Source organism: Budorcas taxicolor, chromosome 14 (assembly GCF_023091745.1).
Source record: "Budorcas taxicolor isolate Tak-1 chromosome 14, Takin1.1, whole genome shotgun sequence".
Lineage (NCBI taxonomy): Eukaryota > Metazoa > Chordata > Mammalia > Artiodactyla > Bovidae > Budorcas > Budorcas taxicolor.
The window spans coordinates 88,050,569-88,060,706 of NC_068923.1; the positions used below are offsets into that span (position 1 = coordinate 88,050,569).

General features: G+C 41.0%; 1 pseudogene; it reads left to right on the forward strand.

Moving 5' to 3' along the window:
• Nucleotides 1-204: 204 nt before the first annotated feature.
• On the forward strand, nucleotides 205-5,372 carry LOC128059505 (nucleolar RNA helicase 2-like; annotated as a pseudogene).
• The last annotated feature ends 4,766 nt before the right edge of the window (nucleotides 5,373-10,138 follow it).

Here is a 10,138-nt window from a genome sequence, read left to right on the forward strand (position 1 = left end):
GACCAGGTTACTGTGGGGCCTAGAACTTATGCAACAGTGTGAGAACTCACTCTCATTCAAATTTTTCTCTGTCTCATTCACATCACTTTTCTGTTCTAGGATCAAATCTAGGATTGTCATGGGCTTGGCCTTCTTCTTCTTTTAATCAAAAATGCCCTCTCTATGTGATAGACAAGACCACTTGGTGTACACTTGTGCTGAGTGATGCCGAGGAAACTTCTTAGTGATGTGGACTTGGTGTCAGACACATCCATGGAAAAAGTGGAGATGCTGAGAAAGCAAAATGAGAGGAAAGGTAAAAAAGAGAAGCCAAAATCTCATAAGGCTGAAGAGGCAGCAGAAGAAAAAGAAGAAATGATTTCCCCCAAATTTCAGTTCCGTTCAGTTCAGTTCAGTCACTTAGTCATGTCCGACTCCTTGTGACCCCATGAATCATAGCACGCCAGGCCTCCCTGTCCATCACCAACTCCCAGAGTTCAGTCAGACTCACGTCCATCGAGTCAGTGATGCCATCCAGCCATCTCATCCTCTGTCATCCCCTTTTCCTCCTGCCCCTAATCCCTCCTAGCATCAAAGTCTTTTCCAATCAGTCAACTCTTCGCATGAGGTGGCCAAAGTACTCGAGTTTCAGCTTTAGCATCATTCCTTCCAAAGAAATCCCAAGGTTGATCTCCTTCAGAATGGACTGGTTGGATCTCTTTGCAGTCCAAGGGACTCTCAAGAGTCTTCTCCAACACCACAGTTTAAAAGCATCAATTCTTCAGCCCTCAGCCTTCTTCACAGTCCAACTCTCACATCCATAAATGACTACTGGAAAAACCATAGCCTTGACTAGATGGACCTTAGTCGGCAAAGTAATGTCTCTGCTTTTGAATATGCTATCTAGGTTGGTCATAACTTTTCTTCCAAGGAGTAAGCGTCTTTTAACTTCAGGGCTGCAATCACCATCTGCAGTGATTTTGGAGCCCCCCAAAATAAAGTCTGACACTGTTTCCACTGTTTCTCCATCTATTTCCCATGGAGTGATGGGACCGGATGCCATGATCTTCGTTTTCTGAATGTTGAGCTTTAAGCCAACTTTTTCACTCTCCTCTTTCACTTTCTTCAAGAGGCTTTTTAGTTCGTCTTCACTTTCTGCCATAAGAGTAGTGTCATCTGCATATCTGAGGTTATTGATATTTCTCCCGGCAATCTTGATTCCAGCCTGTGTTTCTTCCAGTCCAGCGTTTCTCATGATGTACTCTGCATACGAGTTAAATAAGCAGGGTGACCATATACAGCCTTGATGTACTCCTTTTCCTATTTGGAACCAGTCTGATGTTCCATGGCCAGTTCTAACTGTTGCTTCCTGGCCTGCATACAGATTTCTCAAGAGGCAGGTCAGGTGGTCTGGTATTCCCATCTCCTTCAGAATTTTCCACAGTTTCTTGTGATCCACACAGTCAAAGGCTTTGGCATAGTCAATAAAGCAGAAATAGATGTTTTTCTGGAACTCTCTTGCTTTTTCAATGATCCAGCGCATGTTGGCAATTAATCCCCCAAAGTTAAAAAGGTTAAAAAGAAAGCAGGGCCTTCTGAGGTTGACATGAATTCTCCCAAATTCAAAAAGGCCAAAAAGAAAGAGGAGCCATCTCAAGATGACATTATTTCTCCTAAAAACAAAAGTTCAAAAAAATTGAAGGAACCCCATGAAAAGACAATTGTTTCTCCTAAAACCAAAAAAGTTATAAAAAATGAAGAGCCTATTGAGCAAAAGTCGATGCACCTAAGCCCAAAAAGATGAGGAAAGAAAAAGAGATAAATGAATAAATTGGAGAGAAAAGCCCCAACTTCAAGAATAGGTTCCCTGATTTTGGATCTGACTCCAAATCCAAGGAAGCTACGAGTGAAGAAGACAGTCAGTTAGAGCAGGAAATGACTGTGGAACAAAAAAAGAGTTTTCTCTAATTTTCCCATATCTGAAGAAACTATTAAACTTTTCAAAGCCCGTGGAGTGACCTTCCTGTTTCCCATGCAAGCAAAGACGTTTCACCAAATCTATAATGGGAAGGATTTGATTTCACAGGCATGGACAGGAACTGGAAAGACATTTTCCTTTGCTTTCCCTGTGGTTGAAAAACTTCAGGGAGAACTGTAAGACCAGAAGAGAGGCCCTGCCCCTCAAGTACTGATTCTTGCGGCCACAGGGAGTTGGCAAGTCAAGTAAACAGAGACTTCAGCGATATCACAAAAAAGCTGGCAACTGCTTGTTTTTATGTTAGAACATCCTACAGAGGGCAAATTGAATGCATGAGGAATGGGATTGATATCCTGGTTGGGACATCAGGTTGTATCAAAGATCACCTGCCTGTGTCGTTTTCAATTTTGATTTCCTCAGGGTGTATCGGAGAAGGCAATGGCAACCCACTCCAGTGTTCTTGCCTGGAGAATCCCAGGGTCGGGGGAGCCTGGTGGGCTGCCGTCTATGGGGTTGCACAGAGTCAGAAATGACTGAAGTGACTTAGCAGCAGCAGGGTGTAGCCCTAGGATTGGGATTGCTGGGTCATATGGTGGTTTTGTTCCTAACTTTTTTTTTTTTTTTTTAAAGAATCTCCATACTGTCTTCCACAGTGGTGATATCAATTTATATTTCCACCAATAATACAAGAGGGTTCTCTTTCCTCTACACTCTCTCCAGCATTAATTGTTTGTAGAATTTTTGATGATGGTCATTCTGGCCAGTGTGAGGTGATATCTCAGTGTAGTTTTGATTTTCATTTCTCTAATAATGAGTGATGTTGATCATCTTTTCAAGTGTTTGTTAGCCATCTGTATGTCTTCTTTGGAGAAATGTCTGTTTAGGTCTTTTTCCCACTTTCTGATTGGGTTGTTTGTTTTTATAGTATTGAATTGTATGAACTGCTTATATATTTTGGAAATTAATCCTTTGTAAGTTTTTTTCATTTGCTATTATTTTCTCCCATTCTGAGGGTTGTCTTTTTACCTTGTTTATAGTTTCCTTTGCTATGCAAAAGTGTTTAAGCTTGATTAGGTCCCAGTTGCTTAATTTTTTTACTTCCATTACTCTAGGAGGTGGGTCATAGAGGATCTTGCTTTGATTTATTTCATTGAGTGTTCTGCCTGTTTTCTTCTAAGAGTTTTTCAGTTTATGGTCTTATTAAGCACTATTTACAACAGCTAGAACATAGAAGCAACCTAGATGTCCACTGACAGATGAATGTACTGAAGTTGTACATACACACAACGAAATATTACTTAGCATTAAAAAGGAACACTTTGAATCAGTTCTAATGAGGTGGATAAATCTAGAGCCTGTTATACAGAAGGAAGTAAGTCAAAAAAAGAAAGATAAATATCATATAGGTGCTGTGATTCATGGGGTCGCAAAGAGTCGGACACGACTGAGCAACAGAACTGAACTGAACTGAACTGAATGCATATATATGGAATCTTGAAAGATGGTATTGATGAACTTATCTGCAGGGCACTAATGGAGAAACAGACAGACATAGAGAACAGACTTATGGACATGGGGAGAGGGTTGGAGAGGGTGAGATGCGTGGAGAGAGTAACACAGAAACTGACATTACCATATGTAAGATAGATAGCCAATGGGGATTTGCTATATGTCTCAGGAAACTCAAACAGGGGCTCTGCATCAAACTAGAGGGGTGGGATGGGGAGGGAGACAGGAGGGAGGTTCAAGAGGGAGGGACATATGTATACTTATGGCTGATTCATGTTGCTGTTTGACAGAAAGCAACACAATCCTGTAAAGCAAGTATCCTTCAATTAAAAAATAAATTAACTTAAAAAAAAGACCACCTGCAGAATGGCAAGCTAGATCTCACCAAACTTAAGTGTGTTGTCCTGGATGGGTTGACCAAATGTTGGACAAGGGCTTTTCTGATCAAGTGAAAGAGATTTTATCCATGGCATGCAAGAATGATTCAGAAGAGAACCCAAAACATTACTTTTTTCTGCAACTTGCCCCCATTGGTTGTGTAATGTTGCTAAGAAATACATGAAATATGAATAAATGGACCTGATTGGTAAACAGATGCAGAAAACAGCAATAACTGTAGAGCATCTGGCTATCAAGTGCCACTGGACTCAGAGGGCCACAGTTATTGGAGATAGTCGTTTTCAAGGGCGCACTATTGTATTTTGTGAAATGAAGAAAGAAGCCCAGGAGTTGTCGCAGAATGTGGCCGTAAGGCAAGATGCCCAGTTATTACACAGAGACAATCCACAGAAGCAAAGGGAAATCACCAGGAAAGGTTTTAGAAAAGGTGATTTTGGAGTTTGGGTTCCAACAAGGTTTCTGCACATGGGTTAGACAGCCCTGAGGTTCACCTGGTTGTTCAAAGTTCTCCGCCAAAGGATGTGGAGTCCCTATGTTCATGCTTCTGGGCAACCAGGCAGAGTTGGAATGATTGGGACTTGCATCTGCTTTTCCCAGCACAAAGAAGATACCAGTTAGCCAAAATGGAGCAAAAAGTGGGAATTCCATTTAAGTGAATGGGTGTTCATCCTGCAACAGAGATAATGAAAGCTTCTTGCAAAGATCCCTTCAGGCTCTTGGACTCTGAGCCTCCCGCTGTGACTGGTCACTTCGAGCAGTCAGCTGATGAACCTGATAGGGGAGCAGGGAGCCCTGAAAGGCCCGGCAGCAGCCCTGGCCCACTTCTCCAGTGCCACGTCGGTGGACCAGCGCTCCTTGCGCAACTCAAATGCAGGCTTTGTGACCGCAATCTGCAGTGCTCGATTGAAATGCCAAACATTAGTTCTGCTTGGAAAGAACTTGAAGAGCTCCTGAGTGAGGATATTGATGCCAATGTGAAGGGAATGGTCATTCTCAAAGGAAAACAGGGTGTTTGCTTTGACATCCCTGCTACACCAGTAACAGAAATACAGGAAGAGTGGCATGATTCACGGTGCTGGCAATTTTCTGTGGCTACGGAGCAGTCAGAGCAAGAAGGACCAGGGGAAGGATATCACAACTTACAAGGGCAACCGAGGTGTCAGAGGACAGAGGGAAAGAAGTAGAATCTTCAGAGGACAGCGATCAGGAGGTGGCAACAAAAGAGTGTGTAAGGCGCTCAGTCGTGTCCGGCTCTTTATGACCCTGTGGACTGTAGCCCACCAAGCTCCTCTGTCCTTGGAATTCTCCAGGCAAGAATACTGCAGTGGGTTGCCATTTCCTTCTCCAGGGGACCATTCTGACCCAGGGATTGAACCTGGGTCCCTGTATTGCGAGTAGATGCTTTACTGTCTGAGCTACTAGGGAAGCCTAGTAGGGAAGCAACAGAACTTACAGATTCCAAAACAAATGCCAGAGGCAGAGTTTTAATAAAGCGTTCGGAGAGTAATTTAAAGTAGAGAATTTATTTGGCAAAAACAGAACTATGTTCAGCAACATGGAACTGAACATTATTTTTCATGCAAAGTTAAAAGCACATTGTATTTCCATCATGGCCACTTGCCCAGTCCCCATTTATTCGAGAGAGGTAAACTTCATCTAAAATATTTCATATGATTGATGATTGTCATTTATAACTTTATTGCTACTTCTGTCTTGGGTATTCCTTTGGAAAAGGTGTATGGATTCATTACATATTCTAATGTATTGTCTATAGATTTTAGGATAAAGTCAAGCCAAGTATCTGCTGATACTTTTAAAATTGGCCTGTCTTTATACTTAGAAATGTCTCTTAACAGTACGCATCCCTTGGTGGCTCAGATGGTAAAAACTCTGCCTGCAATGCCAGAGACCCATATTCAGTTCCCTGGGTTGGGAAGGTCCCCTAGAGAAGGAAATGGCAATCCACTCCAGTATTCTTGCCTGGAGAATTCCATGGACAAAGGAGCCTGGTGGGCTACAGTCCTTGGAGTTGCAAAGAGTCAGACAGGACTGAGCAACTATCACTCACACTCACTTTTAATAGTATCCTTCCTAAATATCATGGGAATGCAACAGTTTCTAGAGAAGCACTTTGATCATCCAGGGCTTTGTTCTCTAATTGGTATTCCTCAGTCACTTGCCTACCAATTACTCCTATGGTCCTATGATGGATCTTCTGAAAATTAACAGTGAGCAATATTTTGAAGCAAGGTTTCACACTTACCTGTGATGGAACACAGCTTATACCAGCATATGTTCTAGATTTGGAGCAAGAAGAGATAAGAAAGCCTTCCTCAGTGATCAATGCAAAGAAATAAAGGAAAACAACAGAATGGGAAAGACTAGAGATCTCTTCAAGAAAACTAGAGATACCAAGGGAACATTTCATGCAAAGATGAGCTCGATAAAGGACAGAAATGGTATGGACCTAACAGAAGCAGAAGATATTAAGAAGAGATGGCAAGAATACACAGAAGAACTGTACAAAAAGGATCTTCACAACTTGTATAATCACGATGGTGGGATCACTCATCTAGAGCCAGACATCCTGGAATGTGAAGTGAAGTCGGCCTTAGAAAGCATCACTACAAACAAAGCTAGTGGAGGTGATGGAATTCCAGTTGAGCTCTTTCAAATCCTGAAAGATGATGCTGTCAAAGTGCTGCACTCAATATGACAGCAAATTTGGAAAACTCAGCAGTGGCCACAGGACTGGAAAAGGTCAGTTTTCATTCCAAACCCAAAGAAAGGCAATGCCAAAGAATGCTCAAGCTACCACACAATTGCACTCATCTCACATGCTAGTAAAGTAATGCTCAAAATTCTCCAAGCCAGGCTTCAGGAATACGTGAACCGTGAACTTCCAGATGTTCAAGCTGGTTTTAGAAAAGGCAGAGGAACTGGAGATAAAATTGCCAACATCCGCTGGATCATAGAAAAAGCAAGAGAGTTCCAGAAAAATATGTATTTCTGCTTTATTGACTGTGCCAAAGCCTTTGACTGTGTAGATCACAATAAACTGTGGAAAATTCTGAAAGAGGTGGGAATACCAGACCACCTAACCTGCCTCTTGAGAAATCTGTATGCAGGTCAGGAAGCAACAGTTAGAACTGGACATGGAACAACAGACTGGTTCCAAATAGGAAAAGGAGTACGTCAAGGCTGTATATTGTCACCCTGCTTATTTAGCTTATATGCAGAGTACATTATGAGAAACGCTGAGCTGGAAGAAGCACACACTGGAATCAAGATTGCCAGGAGAAATATCAATAACCTCAGATATGCAGATGACACCACCCTTATGGCAGAAAGTGAAAAGGAACTAAAAATCTTCCTGATGAAAGTGAAAGATAGGAGTGAAAAAGTTTGCTTAAAGCTCAACATTCAGAAAACTAAGATCTTTGCATCCGGTCCCATCACTTTATGAGAAATAGATGGGGAAACAGTGGAAACAGTGTCAGCCTTCATTTTTTTGGGCTCCAAAATCACTGCAGATGGTGATTGCAGCCATGAAATTAAAAGATGCTTACTCCTTGGAAGGAAAGTTTTGACCAACCTAGACAGCATATTAAAATGCAGGGACATCACTTTGCCAACAAAGGTCCATCTAGTCAAGGCTATGGTTTTTCCAATGGTCATGTATGGATGTGAGAGTTGGACTGTGAAGAAGGGTGAGCACCGAAGAATTGATGCTTTTGAACTGTGGTGTTGGAGAAGACTCTTGAGAGTCCCTTGGTCTGCAAGGAGATCCAACCAGTCCTTTCTAAAGGAGATCAATCCTGGGTGTTCTTTGGAAGGAATGATACTAAAGCTGAAACTCCAGTACTTCGGCCACCTCATGTGAAAGGTTGACTCATTGGAAAAACTCTGATGCTGGGAGGGGTTGGGGGCAGGAGGAGAAGTGGATGACAGAGGATGAGATGGCTGGATGGCATCACCGACTCAATGGATCCTGAGTTTGAGTGAACTCTGGGAGTTGATGATGGACAGGGAGGCCTGATGTGCTGGAATTTATTGGTTGGCAAAGAGTCAGACACGACTGAGAGACTGAACTGAACTGAACAGATATATTTAATAGGAGATAGTATTTAGTTTAGCCATTGTTATGTGTATTTTGATACATTTTAGCTTCTCAATATAAGGTGATTCATGCTTCAGTTAATTCTTCACAGATTTTAAAAAACTCAAAATGGATTAAAGATCTAAACATAAGACCAGAAACTATAAAACTCCTAGAGGAGAACATAGGCAAAACACTCTCTGACATAAATCACAGCAGATCCTCTATGATCCACCTCCCAGAATTCTGGAAATAAAAGCAAAAATAAACAAATGGGATCTAATTAAAATTAAAAGCTTCTGCACAACAAAGGAAAATATATGTAAGGTTAAAAGACAGCCTTCTGAATGGGAGAAAATAATAACAAATGAAGCAACAGGTAAACAACTAATCTCAAAAATATACAAGCAACTTATGCAGCTCAATTCCAGAAAAATAAATGACCCAATCACAAAATGGGCCAAAGAACTAAATAGACATTTCTCCAAAGAAGACATACGGATGGCTAACAAATACATGAAAAGATGCTCAACATCACTCATTATTAGAGAAATGCAAATCAAGACCACAATGAGGTACCACTTCACACCAGTCAGATGGCTGCGATCCAAAAGTCTGCAAGCAATAAATGCTGGAGAGGGTGTGGAGAAAAGGGAACCCTCCTACACTGTTGGTGGTAATGCAAACTAGTACAGCCATTATGGAGAACAGTGTGGAGATTCCTTTAAAAATTGCAAATAGAACTGCCTTAGGACCTAGCAATCCCACTGCTGGGCATACACACCGAGGAAACCAGAATTGAAAGAGACACATGTACCCCAATGTTCATTGTAGCACTGTTTATAATAGCCAGGACATGGAAATAACCTAGATGTCCATCAGCAGATGAATGGATAAGAAAGCTGTGGTACCTATACACAATGGAGTATTACTCAGCCATCAAAAAGAATACATTTGAATCAGTTCTAATGAGGTGGATGAAACTGGAGCCTATTATACAGAGTGAAGTAAGCCAGAAAGAAAAACACCAATACAATATACTAACACATATATATGGGATTTAGAAAGATGGTAATGATGACCCTGTATGCGAGACAGCAAAAGAGACACAGATGTTTAGAGCGGATTTTTGGACTCTCAGGGAGAGGGAGAGGGTGGGATGATTTGGGAGAATGGCATTGAAACATGTATACTATCATGTAAGAAAGGAATCGCCAGTCTATGTCCGATGTAGGATACAGCATGCTTGGGGCTGGTGCACGGGGATGACCCAGAGAGATGTTATGGGGAGGGAGGTGGGAGGGGGATTCATGTTTGGAAACTCATGTACACCTGTGGTAGATTCATGTCAATGTATGGCAAAACCAATACAGTATTGTAAAGTAAAATAAAGTAAAAATAAAAATTAAAATAATAATAATAATAAATAAAAGTATATATATTGTTAACAAAAAATAAATAAAAGTATTGAACCAAAAAAAAAAAAATATATGTATGTGCAAGTATAAGTAGTTTACTAGAAATTATTTTACATGGCCCCCTAACTTTCTTCCTAAGTAAGGAGGCTGAATAAATGGTGCTTGATTATAATGTACTCCATCTCCTATTGGAAGATTAACATGATTTACCAAGAAGGGAGTAGGGGCATAGCGTTGCATTGCTGAAGAGTCAGAAAATCACTGAAAATATTTTCTACAATTGAGAAGGAAACATTCATATGTATTGAGAGCAAAGAGAAGGATAAGTGAAGGTGCATGATGAAACTCTTTTTTAATAGTGTAAACGTAATTGTTCATTAATGTTTCTAGAGTTCAACTTCTAATGGCCAAGCTAGGGATTTTAGGTACAATGATCCAATTTAGTTTCTCAAAGCCTAGCTCCTCTATTACAGTATAGGATCTCTTTCTGTTAGACCGCTATTCCTACTGCTAGCTGAAAGGTTGAAGCTACCTAGAGACTTCTTTTTAAGAACACACTATATGGTTATTTTTAGGTTGTTGATTTGAAGGAACAGAAGAACCTAATACAGCCCCAAGGTGGGTATTGCTCTGAGTTCTCAAGTAATATTTCTCTGGGAAACTTTGCACATGATACGGGAACTCGAGAGAAGCATTTTCTTAATGTCTTAATTCCTTTAAATTCTGTACTGGGAACCTTGAGAAATAAACTATGAT